Here is a 13,504-nt window from a genome sequence, read left to right on the forward strand (position 1 = left end):
TAATTTCCTCTCTTAATAGTCCGTTTCGGGCGGTTGAACTAGAGTCTGCCATTAAAGCGCTCCGCTCTGATCGGGCTCCCGTCCCGGATGGGTTCTCGGGTGACTTTTACCGTCTCCTTTCTCCTACTCTTTATGGACCTTTCTTGGCGTATTTTAATGCAGCTACTGCCCGTGGTTCTTTTCTGCGCTTTGCGAACGAGGCCCTTATTACTTTGCTCTTGAAGCCGGGTAAGGAAGCTGATTTGCCGAGGTCTTATCGCCCCATTTCTTTAATAAATGTAGACCTCAAACTCTTCGCACGCATGTTGGCTGATCGTCTTGCTCCTCATTTACCACAGCTTATACATGAGGATCAGGTTGGTTATGTTCGGGGCCACCAGTCTGTCCACAATGTCCGCAAGGTACTTCTTGCTCTTGCTCAGTGTCAATCTCGCCAAATTCCGACTCTATTTGTTAGCCTGGATGCTTCTAAGGCGTTTGATAGCATTCACTGGTCTTTCTTGTTTCGTACCTTGGAGTATGTGGGGCTCGGAGGTTTCTTTCTGGATGCCGTGCGTTCACTCTATTCCAATCCGCACGCTTCCCTGCTTGTCAATGGGACCCGTTCAGACTCTTTCCCTATTCTTCGAGGTACCCGTCAGGGTTGCCCTCTTTCCCCCCTTCTGTTCCTTCTTTCTTTGGAACCCTTATTATGTACTCTGCGGGGGTTCGCGGAGGTCAGAGGTCTCTCGGTTGGCGACTTCGAGCTTAAGACTCTGGCGTATGCGGATGACATGTTTTTGATTCTTACCCGGCCTGAAGATTCTCTCCCAGCAGCCCTGGACCTTATTTCTGAATTTGGTTTTTATTCAGGGCTGTCTCTCAACTTAGATAAATCCTTAGCCTTACCTTTTCCACCAGATTTACGAACTTCGTGGAGGGGTGCTTTTCCTCTTCGCTGGGCTGATTCCGCTTTGCGGTACCTGGGGGTTACCATTCCGCTGGACTTATCTAGTTTGTACCAGCTAAATGTGGCGCCGTTGTTTCAGGCTCTACAGAATAAGTTGCACCTTTGGGAACCTCTTCCTTTCTCGCTTCTGGGTCGAGTGCACCTGTATAACATAAGAACATAAGCATTGCCTCTGCCGGGTCAGACCAGGGGTCCATCGTGCCCGGCAGTCCGCTCCCGCGGCGGCCCTCCAGGTCCATGACCTGAAAGTTTTCCCTACCTAACCTAAAATGTCCATACCCTATTCGTTCAAAATCCTGTAAGGTAAACCTCTATCTGTTCCCTGTTATCCCCTTCGCTTCCAGGAAGTCATCCAGTCCCTCTTTGAACCCCAGAATTGTACTCTGTCTTATAACCTCTCCGGGAAGCGCGTTCCAGGTGTCCACCACCCGTTGAGTGAAGAAGAACTTCCTTGCATTCGTTATGAATCTATCTCCTCTCAGTTTTTCTGAATGACCTCTTGTTTTAGTTGTCCCTGCTAGTCTAAAGAATCTGTCCCTCTCCACCTTCTCTATGCCTTTCATGATTTTATAAGTCTCTATCATGTCCCCTCTCAGTCTCCGCTTTTCCAGGGTAAAGAGCCCCAGCCTGTCTAACCGTTCGGCATATGAAAGGTTCTCCATACCCTTTATCATCCTCGTTGCTCTCCTCTGGACCCTCTCGAGTATTGCCATGTCCTTCTTGAGGTATGGCGACCAGTATTGGACGCAGTATTCCAGATGTGGGCGCACCATTGCTCGATACAGTGGCAGGATAACTTCCTTCGTTCTGGTAGTGATACCTTTTTTGATAATGCCCAACATTCTGCTCGCTTTTTTTGAGGCCGCTGCACATTGCGCCGCCGGCTTCATTGTGTTATCCACCAATACCCCCAGATCTTTTTCTTGGCTGCCTTCCCCGAGTACCCTCCCTCCCATCGTACAGCTGTACATGGAGTTCCCCTTCCCTATGTGCAAGACCTTACATTTCTCCACATTGAAGCTCATCTGCCATTTTTTTTGCCCACTCACTCAGTTTGTTCAGGTCGCTCTGCAGTTCTATGCATTCCTCAACAGTTCTGACCCTGCTGGAGAGTTTTGTGTCATCCGCGAATTTGATAACTTCGCACTTCGTCCCCATTTCTAGATCATTAATAAATATATTGAACAGCAGTGGTCCCACACTGACCCTTGCGGAACACCACTTGTGACCCCTATCCAGTCAGAGTAGTGCCCCTTTACTCCTACCCTCTGCTTCCTGCCCGCCAGTCAATTTTTGATCCATCTGTGCACGTCCCCTTCCACCCCGTGACTCCACAGTTTCTTCAGTAGGCGTTCAAGGGGCACATGCTTCTTGTTCCCTGTTGGCTTTATGTTTTTCAGGTCCTTCCCCTTTATTTGACGTCTCGTGACGAGCGCAGATTGGAGCGACTGGTCCAGAAATTTCTTTGGGCTGGGAAGAGACCTCGTTTGTCTTATAGGCGGGCGGCGACTCCCTGGTACAGAGGTGGCTTGGGTTTATTGAATCTCCGATATTTGACGATTGGTTGTGGCATGCGTCATATTAATGATCTCTTTAGGGGTACCTCAGCGTTCACTAACACTTCTTTGGAACTTACCTGTTTTCACTCTACTCATTTTAGTGCCTATCTTCATTCTATCCCTTCTCTTGCACCTGAGTCTCTTTCTGTGAAACTACTACATCGACCCTTGCGGAAGGATTGGAGTTGGGTCTGTAAATTTCACTCTCTTCCTCCCTCTGTCTCTCCCTTTCTGCCTCTTCGTTTTAATGGTTCTTTCTTGCCTGGGATTGATGGGCCGAGTTTTGCTCGGTGGGAAACTAGGGGCATTCAATATATATTTCACGTGGTTAATGATGATGGCACTCCTAAATCCTTTGCTCAATTGCAAGCTGAATTTGCTCTCCCCCCTACTGACTATTTTGCTTACATGCAACTCCATCATTACATTTCTTCCTTACCCTCTAGCTCCTTGCAGGCCTCCTGTCAAGAGTCGTTGTCCACGGCTTTTACCATTGATTCCCAACTACCGGTCCCCCTAAAGTTCCATCATCGCCACTTGAAAGATGAATGCCCTTTGTTCGACCATTCTCGGCTGCGAGATGCTTGGTCTTGTGATCTTGCTGTTGATTTGCCCTCTGACATACTCCTTCAGGCTGTCCGCCGCCTGCCTGCTTTTCGTAAATACACTACCTTTTGGGAGCAACATTTTAAATTGATTTTTCGTTTATATATTTCTCCTAAAAGGGCTTATTTATCTCACTTCCGTCTCAACGCAGCCTGCCTTCGTTGCCAGGCTCCGGAAGTTAGCTTGGGACACATGTTTTGGACTTGTCCTAAGGTTCAGCTTTTTTGGACTGCTATATTTGCTTTTGTGGAGAATCTCTGGCATGTCTCCATTCGCAGCTCACCTTTACTCTTGTTTGGGACTGTTCCTCATTACTTTCCACGTTCAAAAGGAGTTGCAACTTTCCTAAAGTGGTCTATCCTGATTGCTCTGAAATGGCTTGAGGCCGAAGCTCCGGACTATTCCCTTTGGAGATGCCGCATGATTTCTCTTCTGATGTGGGAGCGGCGGGATGTGACTGATTTGTCTTCTCGCCAGGGTCGCCTTTTCCAGATCACTTGGGAACCATTTTGGACTACTTTGACCCCTCTGGCTCGTAGCCGGATACTTAATTGATGCTTCTTGTTTGTACTTATCCTTTTCTTTAGCTTGGTGTTTTACTTTCTTTTCTAAATTTTTGCTACTATGTATTTGGGAGGAGGACCCAGGGGTGGGAATGAGGGTGGATGGGGGTGGGAGGGGGGTTGTTTTGGTTGGGGTTTGGAGGGGAGAGGGTTCTTTTGGGTACGTTTCATACTCTATTGAGCTGGTTTTGCATTTTGTTGTGTTACCCTGTTGTTTTCTTGATTGCTCAATAAAAATATATTTGCCATAAAAGTAAGCATGATTACAGGGAATAGAATAAATTAATTAGTCAAGTGCTTGGAAAAAAAAAAAAAAGATAGGTCTTCAGCTGTGTTCCACAAATGTTTGTAGGAGTAAGCTGTGAACCAGCAGTGTTTGAAATTCTTTATCATGAGAAGCTGCTTGAAACGCTAAAGTAGGATTAAGAAATTTCCTGCTTTTACAACCCTGAACAGAAGGAAAGCTAAAGAGGGCATGGTAATAAAATCATGAGCAGGTCAGCAGGACTCCATGCAGAATGGCGAAAGCTGGGCGCAGGGCGGATTCCCAGAGAGAAGGAAGGGGTGGGTGGGGGTGGAATATAGGAGGACAGGAAAAATGGCCTTGGAGGCAAGAGAAAGAAGGATAAATGCAGTGGATGATCTGTGAGAGCACAAAGGGTACAGAGAACTACAAAGAAAATAAGAAAAAGGTGCCCCATGCTTTTATCTCTTTCTTTTAAACTATGACATTTTCCCCAAAGGGAGGTGCACCATTCCTGGAGATACTGCAATACCAGGTTGATGCGTGGAGTGGATGAAGCAAGCTCCTATTCCATCTCCCTGTTCCAAAAATCAATTTAATATATCGTCCCTAGATAAGGGACATATCAGATATTAAACTGATAAGAACAGATACTACACTTGATCTTAGCCAAAAGGCCGAGAAGCGATACTGCAGCTTACTCAGTACCCAGCAGCCCTCTGTTCCTCTTCTCTTTCTAACTCAGGGAGAGTACTCAAGGCACTAACGACTCGAAACAAGGGCTATAATCCTATCGCTTTCTTCCACAAAATGCCACAAGCTTTCTGGTCTATAAGCCTAGTAGTTTTTTGGGTTTGTTTTTTTTCCAAACAAGTCCTCTAAGTGAGCTGGCTTTAATCTCTTTCCAGATCGATTTTTCTTATTCCTGTTGTTTCTCCGAGTGTCAGGTGACTCGTTGATATTTGCATTGGCCTGCCCACTTCTCTGACATTTCCGCTTTGGCTGAGTTGCTCTCTTCTCTTCCACTGCACTGCAACAAGGGGTCGGGATCGTGCTTTGCTTGCAATTGGGAGACTGTTTTCCTTTCAGGGAGCTGAATTTGAAGAGAATTCCGACCAGCTTGTAACTGCATTTCAAATCCCGTTCGTGCTCATGCCTGTACTGTGGTGGCATCACCTGCAGGTCACATTTTGTAAATACATCATCTTAGAATGTAATACAGTATTCTGCACGAGGGCACACATCGAATTTTAGTGCGTTAATCTGGGGAGCAACACCCAGCACCGCAGCCTGATCTCTTGGATGCAGAACTCTGGTAAAATGAATGCAAAGCCCAATACAAAAAAAAAATAAATTATAAATGTATATAATAATTGGTTCAACAATAGAAAAACACCCTTCTTGTCTTATCTACTACTCAGCTTGGTGCTGTTCCTGAGGACTCCAAGTGGTACAAAACATGTTTGAAAACCAGATGAGAAAAGTTAACACAGCAACGAGCATGAAAACTCCGAACGAACACTTACTAAGCTGGAAAACAACTACAGAAGCACTAGGAGGGTTCACTCACACCCAACTGGTTTCAAGAACACAAAACCACACTGCCTGTCGCTGAGCATTTCACATGTATTTTACCAACGTGGCTCAGGTCCAGGGTTGCCAGGTCTGCCCGGTACTGGCCTTAGTTCTTCAATATATACCATTATTTTCTGATTAGAGATCATCTGTGTCAGTGGGGAGGGGGCGGTCCGCCCCCAGGTGCAAGCCATGGTGTTGGTGTTCCCGGCCTTGGAGTCATGGTCCAGGAAATTCCCTTCTCACGGCCCGGTCCCAACGCTCTGGGTAGTCCCCGTGGCCCAGCGTGTTCCCTGCCTTCTCGCCTGTCCGGTCCGATGGCCCTTTTCCTTCCGTGAAGCTGAAAAAACTGCCGGCCTCGGCAGTGATTCAGCTACGTCGCCCGCGGCTCCCCTTCCTGCTTGCCACATCTGCCAATGACGCAACTTTCTGTTTCCGCACGGCTGGATTGCGGCAGAGGCAGACACGGAAAGCGGGAAGGGGAGTCACGGGCGACATAGCTGAATCACTGCCGAGGCCGGCAGTTTTTTCAGCTTCACAGAAGGTAAAGGGCCATTGGACAGGAGAGAAGGCTGGGAACATACAGGGCCACGGGGACTAACCAGAGCCTTGGCACCGGGCCGTGAGAAGGGAAGTTCCCGGACCATGTCTCCAAGGCCGGGAACACCGCCCTCATGGCTTGCACCCGAGGGAACATTACTAAACATATATATATTTATATATATATATTTTTTTTTTGCATTGGTGGGGGGCGTCATAAAAACAATGGGCCCCGGGTGTCACATACCCTAGGTATGCCACTGATCTGTGTTCATCCCGTGCTTTTCTGAACTCTGTCACCATTTTCCTCTCCACCACCTTCCTCGGGATCTCATTCCAGGCATCAACAACCTTCTCCGTAAAGAAGAATTTCCTAACATTACTCTAGAGTCTACCACCCCTCAACCTCAAATTATGTCCTTTGGTTTTACCATTTTCCTTTCTCTGGAAAAGATTCAAGTACAGTATTTGAACATCTGAACCATATCTCCCCCCTGCCCCTCCTTTCCTCTAGGGCAGTATCGAGCCAAGCCTCGAGACACCCGGAAGTGCGTAACGTCGCAATGTGCTTCTATTTTTGAACTGAAGTCTTTTAACTATGCGCTGTACTCATCTGCTGTGGAACCGCTCTCCAAGGTAGTACTTTCCTGTTGATATTCTGTATGGTAAGCTTGTAATTCAGATTTAGTGGTTTCAATGAAAAGAAGCATAAGAACGAATGAGCATTTGTGGAGTACGGCGTTTCATTTGTCCAAAAAAGTTGAGTTGTTCAAGAATAATCGTGGTTCAGTCTTCTTACGGAGGACTCTAGGTATCCTCTTCAGGTGACAATATTCTTCTGCCAATGTGGCGGCATGTAGTTCTGCTCTAATTATACGTGTTTGTAATGTCTCTAGGTGGTCCCAGTCTGTGAGCATGTTCTCCCCTTATTTTGTAGTGAGTAAGTGGAAGGTAGGTCTGATAGGGCTTCCAACCCCATGGATGCCATGGTCTCTACCCTGATAATAAGTGCAGACCTAGTCAACAATATACAAGCAGGGTACTGAATTGTTGAACCAAAAGGAGATATGAAACTGTATACTATATGTATGTATACCAAATGATACTAATATCACGCAACTTCTCTCCTATCTTTTAAGGATACAATAGGAACCAGTCGCTGATTGATTTTGCTCCCATATGCTCGGAGATATAAAGCTCTAATGGGGAATGTTTGCCCCCCTCGCAAAGCTTACTGTCCAGTCACAGACTATCATATATTTTCTCAATCAGCTTCTGCAATATATATATATATATATTTTTTTTTTTTTAAAATTAATTTTTACTTCATTGTTTTATTCTGATGAATACTTGCTACTCTTTTCTTCCTTAACCTGATATAAAATGGTTCATTCGTATTCAATTGTATTCGTATTTACTTACAGCTGAGCCGATTGCTATAGTGTGGTGAGTTTGGGATTTAATTACTATCTTATAGGACATTTCTGAACGTTTTCATTGAAATTACTGAACATCTTGAAAATACTGAAAATATATCTCTTTTGAAAAATTATTTGGGAGATTATATCTCAATGTATGAGAGTGATATATATTTGTATGGAGTTTTTTTATAAACCTGTGATGATGTGGGGGCTTAGGGCACTTGTGTAGTCCCGGCAGTTCACAATTGAGGTTTATTTTTTCTCCGTTTTTTTTATGATTTTGTCAACAGTTCTTTTTATCATGGTGGTATGAATGAATCCCTGCTGCTATTATTATTTGTAATTATATTTTGTTTTTGATAAAATGATTCATGCCATAAATCATAGCTGACGAGCAAGTTGAAATAACGTCACTTATCTTAGACGTAGTTGGGGGAGGGGGGTCTCAACGTGGCCCCGTTTCGGAATCTGCTTCAGGAGACCCGGTTCAGGATTTCCAAAACGCATTTACAGGCTGACACAACTGTCGGCAAAAAAACACTTGCTAAAGCTTGACATGTCAGGTTGTGGTCATACATCAGACTTTTTCTATTGTTCATAGATAATTTCTTGGAAAATAAAATTTGAACTTCATTGATCCACCCAACACACAACTTCCCACTTAGTCCCAACAACAACAAAAAAACCCTCATAAATTTTGTTTTTTTTAACCTGGGAGCGATGGGGTTGCTCTTTCAACAGTCAACCTACCAGAGACTTAATCAGGATCCCAGTTGCATTCTGCCCAGCAACCTGGGGGGAAGCCAGAGAGCACAAAAGTTAGGAACACAGATACTGTACCTAGAACAGGGAGTGGCACAAACACTCTTAAACAGCTCTCACAGGCAGTAAGAAAGGCGGCGCATGAGGAGCTGGCAGAGAAGGTTCTCCAGGCCAGGCAAAGGCCAGACCTCGCTCAGGAACCTATGGAGTGGGAGGATTCCATAGCTTAAGATCCAGCAGAGCAGCTGGGTGCTCCAGAAAACATGGACATGGATGAATGTGAGCTGACTGAAGCTGAGAACGTGGAAGCCATGGATGTGAGCTTGGCAGTCTCTCACTAAGGATGAAAGGTACGCGTTTCTATCAGGATATGTTTGTTGGACTGTTTGCTGAAAGACTATTTTTCTCGGTTGAAGAAAAAGTTTTGGTTCTTCTGTGGAACCGGGTTGAGAGCAGTGCTGCAGCAGCATTAATTGAGTTGCTACACTCCAGCTGTGCACAAGCCAGGAAAGGCTGAAGGAAGTTTGCCTTTGAGCTTGTGTAGTATTTTCCTTGTTAGCTGCTAAACTCCAAGGGACTTCCAGAATTGGGGTAGGATCCCCGAAGAGCTAAGGCTTGGGATTCTGCGGGAGCTTATTAAAGCCATTTACAAAGGGGAACCGGCAATTCTGTTACCCAACAGTGAGAAGGACTGGTTAGTAGCCATTGCTGGGAATAACAAGAAGTAATGCATTGCCTTTCTTTTCATTTTTGAAGTTTGTTTAGAAATACAATATATGAAAGCCTGGCGAAGAAACAGGAAGGTATGATTGAAAGTCCAGGTCTCAAGGATATTTCTGAGGACTTTTCCTTTTTAGGACTAGGTTGCTTTTTTTTCTTATTGAATTGAGGGTTCAGTGCTGGATGAAGCTAGTAGAACCTTACTTTTGACTTATATGAACTTACCTGTTACAAAAACTTCTGTTCATCCGTTGAACTGTTTTTGTTCAATCAAAATATTTTTGGGGGGAGAAAAGGAAGATAGTGCTAGTACTTCCTTGTATTATTTTGGGTTTCTATTTTTTGTCTTTTTGGTAACAAATTAAACCTTGGACATTTTGATTTGATTTGGCTTTCGCTGGTGTTTATTGTAGCGAAGCCCAAAGTATTGGGACATCAGTAAAGTCTTCCTCATTGGGAGCCACGCCAGGGTCGTGCTGCCACCTGTCGGTGGTCCTCCACAAGCTTTCTGGAACACCGGCAGGTGACAAAATTGGTGTCGGAAGAGGGATATAGCACACCCTACTGGTGATTCCTAGTCATAACCTGTTTAAAAAAAAAAAGTATTGGTTTTTTTTTTTTTTGTTTTGCTGCTTTATATTTTTGTGGAGTTCTCTTGTGATCCGGGACGACGCTGAGGGAGTCGCACGGGACTTTGCTTCTGAGGGGCCACCGGAAGGACCAGACCGGAAGTAAGTTTCGGGAAGTTCAGCAGCCGGGAGTATAACAGCCCTGATCAGACCAGAGCCAGTGTGGTGTCGGTTCCCATGGGAAGCAGGACGTGTGAGAGTAGCCAGAACGACTGGAGGCCAAGGAGGCCTATTAACCAAATGCGCAGACTCGTCAGTACCTCAGGTAAAGAGTACCTAGAAAGGGGGCTGACGGGGATACGAGAAGTAGAAAGCAAACCTAAATACTGCTAATAACCAGCAATACACATCAATGTTATTAGCCCAGCAAATTTGAAGGACTATGGCCTCAGAAACGGAGCCTACGCATAGCAGTGTCAATCACAAACTAGGGATAATCTGCGTAGCCTCAACCATACAATCTCAAACACACTCCCAAAGTCAACACTGGATCAGCACCAAGGTCCAGAACCCTGCAGCGGATGGACACTACCACCCTCAGCCAGCCACTCAGGTGTCAGGGGATGTTGCTGGTCTTAGCTCGGTCGCCTCCCCCTCAGGTCGAGAGCTCTGCCGTCCTCTCCGCCTCTGGGGCACCGCTTTCCACTGATAACGCTCCAACTTCTGCGCCGATAACTTGCTCAAGGCAGAATCTCCCATCTTCACCAGGCCCTCCTTCAAAAGTAACGCCTGCAGCTCCGCCACTGTCGTTACACGCTTGTGCACCCCATTAAAAGTCACCAGCAGGCCGAATGGAAAAAGCCAGCGATAGCGCAAGTTGTTCTGCTTCAGCACCTCCAGCAACGGTCGAAACTCCCTCCTTTTCTGCAAAGTGATGGCTGAGAGATCTTGAAATATCTCCACTTTCAAATTCTTCCAAGAGATAACCCCCAAGTCTCTAGCTTTCTTCACCAGGCGATCTTTATCTGGGAAGTGGTGGATGCAAGCGATAATATCTCTCGGGTAATCCCCATTCTTCGGACCCAGCGTGCGGTGCGCCCTATCCACTCTCAGGCCCCCGGGAGTAGAATCAGATGCCCCATCATCAGCCAGCAGAAACCGGCTAAGCTCCTGCACCACAGCCGCAGCGTCCCCATACTCAGCTGTATCCGGAACTCCCCGGATCCGGACATTGTTCCGTCGGGACCTATTCTCCAGGTCTTCCACTTGGGCACAACAATCCAGAAGATCTTTTTGGACTGCCTTCATCTGGGTAGTGATTCCTTGCACAGCTTCCTCTTGCTCCCCCATTCTCTTTTCTGTATCTTCCACTCTGCCCAGCAGATCTGCAAAGTCCTGCTGAATCTCCTTAACCGCCTCTTTAATTTTCCCTTTTACAGCCGCCACCTCATCTTTAATCTCTGCAGCCCATAATTGTAAATCGGCTTTTGTAATAGCCGCTGCCGAGCCTGCACGCCGCAACCGCGAGGAAGCACCGCGCTCCGATTCCTCCTCAGACGCGCTGTCTCCCGACTCGCGCGCGGACACGCTGGAGGCCCTCTCACATGGCGGAGGCCTCCCTGCTCTCCTCCACGCTCCGACGGTCTGCCGGTATCGATTTTCTTTCGCGACGGCATCTCGCAGTTGTACTGGACGTCGCCCACTCCCGGCTACACACACGTGCTCGAAAATCGGCAGCCCGCAATGGGAAAGGTATGCTATCTGCAGTGGAGAGTCAGAGCAAAGTCTCTAACCCTCCATCTTGATCAGTGACGTCACCGGAAGTCCCTGATGAGTTTTTGAACACATTTGAGCGTATAGCGACAGCATCCGGATGGCCACCTGAATAGTGGGCCGTGCGTCTGTTGCTTTGCCTAGCAGGAGAAACCCTATCTGCCTTTCAGACACTCAACCCTGAGCAAGCTAATGATTATGCCACAGTAAAAACCCATATTCTGGATTATCTAGGATATACATTCGAACACTACTGTCAGAAATTTAGAGCCACACAGTTACTACCTAAAGAAAGACCCAAAGCGCTAGTGTAGAGGCTGTCGAAATTAGCGGAAAGATGGTTACAACCTCACCTTGCGGAAACTAGAGCCCTCTTTGCAGAGGTTGTAAAGGAACAGGTGCTTGAGGCAGTCCCCAGGGATTTAAGGGGATGGATCCGAAGGAAAGGCTGTCAGACCTTGCCGGAGGTGTTAGAGGCGGCTGAGGCATTTATGGACGCTCAGAGCTCGTTTGAGGAGAGAAAATCTGATAGGCCGAGTAAAGTGACGACATGGAGGGAACAGGCTCCATGGTCCAAGTCACTGGACACTCGGAGCTCTTCTCAAAAGAAACTGATGTCCAGTACTCCTAGGAGACCAGGTCAGGATGAGGGTCTCCGATGTTTCAAATGTGGGAAGCAGGGACACACACAGCGATATTGCCGGGAAAAGAGAGATCTCATAGTGGTCCGGTCCTCTAAGTTAAACTGGATCGGACCTTATCAAGTACCTGTCTCAGTAGCAGGGAAAAGGGTCAAAGCCTTGGTTGATACTGGGGCCGAGCAATCTGTTATTTCACGTAGGCTGTGGAAGCAGATTGGGAAGGCAGACTACACTCAGGAAGGGTCTGAGAGCATCTCCGTTGCATGTATACATTGGTGACTCCAGGGAATATCCCCTTCATCAAGTTCCCATAGAAATGAAGGGGAGAAGATGGTACATGAAGGTAGCGGTTGTTGACTTCTCGCCCTACCCAGTGGTTCTAGGGAAGGACTTGACAGGTTTAATCCAGGAGGTTGCCCAAGCTAGTACGATAGTACATGAAGCTCACCATAAGGAGAAATGGGTGTTGGGGGCCCGGGTGGAACGGAACCGCACCCAAGTTTACCCATGGGGTAATAACGGGAGTACCAGGGTGACACGGAAGAGTTGGAGACCGGTTATAAGGTGGGCTCCCCTATCCGATAAAGCTCACACCCCTACACGGGCTTATGATTGTGCCGCAGGGTACGATTTGTACGCTGCCCAAGAGCAGATTGTCCCAGCTCAGGGCCATGCTTTGATTACTACTGATATACAGGTGTCCTCTCCTCCGGATTCTTATCTTAGGATAGCAACGAGGTCAGGCCTGGCTCTACGATACTCTGTAGATGTGGCTGCAGGGGTAGTCGACCCAGACTATAGGGGCAACCTAGCCGTGTTGCTGGTTAACCAGAGCAATGTGGATTATAAGGTCTGCCCGGGGAGCGGGTGGCTCAGATGATATGTGAGCGCATTTGGCACCCGAAATTGGAGAAGTGCGAAGGACTCCCAGATACCCAGCGAGGACGGAAAGGATTCGGGTCCTCTGATGAAGAATAGCTAGGGAAATCCCAGCGACTGGGGGAGGGAAATCAGCCCGAGCAGGACAAAACTCTCTTGGAGGAAATAAAATCTTTACTGGAGGAGCTGGAGAAAATAAAGGCAGGTCAAAAGGAGGGCAGCTTGCAGATACCTAAACCCGAGACAGCTAATAGCCAGGTCAGTCCACCAGGCGTGATTCCATATAGTCAAGAGTTAGAAACCCTACAGAAAGACCTGGCGCAAGTGTATGTTCAAGTTCAACAAGTGAGAGAACAGCTGCATGAGGAACAAGCCCGAGGCCAAGATATGTTGATGAGACTTAAAAGAACTGAAGAGCTTAATGACCAACTAATGCAAAAAGAGACAGAAGCTCAGTTGTTAGTCAAACAAAATCAGGCAGGCAATGAGCGGTGGGAACGCCACCTTGGCCAGTTAGGAAGAATGGCAGATTCTCTGGAGGAAGCAGGCGAGGATATGGATAATCTGCACCAAAAGGTCAATGATATATGAGAAAAGGAGTTAGGAGAAGTCAGACAGGCAATGTCAGCCCTGGCACAGAGAATGGATGTTTTGGAGGAGTTGGGTGGAGAGAAGCTGTTGGGAGATCAGTCAGGTTATGAAA

The 13,504-nt window shown here is 46.9% G+C and overlaps 1 non-coding gene across 1 annotated transcript; it reads right to left on the minus strand.

Annotated features, from left to right (window-relative positions):
- Positions 1 to 4,419: 4,419 nt before the first annotated feature.
- LOC117356069 lies at positions 4,420 to 4,610 on the minus strand. Its single transcript, XR_004538534.1, has one exon. It is a non-coding gene; the product is annotated as a U2 spliceosomal RNA (small nuclear RNA).
- Positions 4,611 to 13,504: the final 8,894 nt, after the last annotated feature.

The sequence above is a fragment of the Geotrypetes seraphini genome, chromosome 2 (assembly GCF_902459505.1).
Source record: "Geotrypetes seraphini chromosome 2, aGeoSer1.1, whole genome shotgun sequence".
NCBI lineage: Eukaryota > Metazoa > Chordata > Amphibia > Gymnophiona > Dermophiidae > Geotrypetes > Geotrypetes seraphini.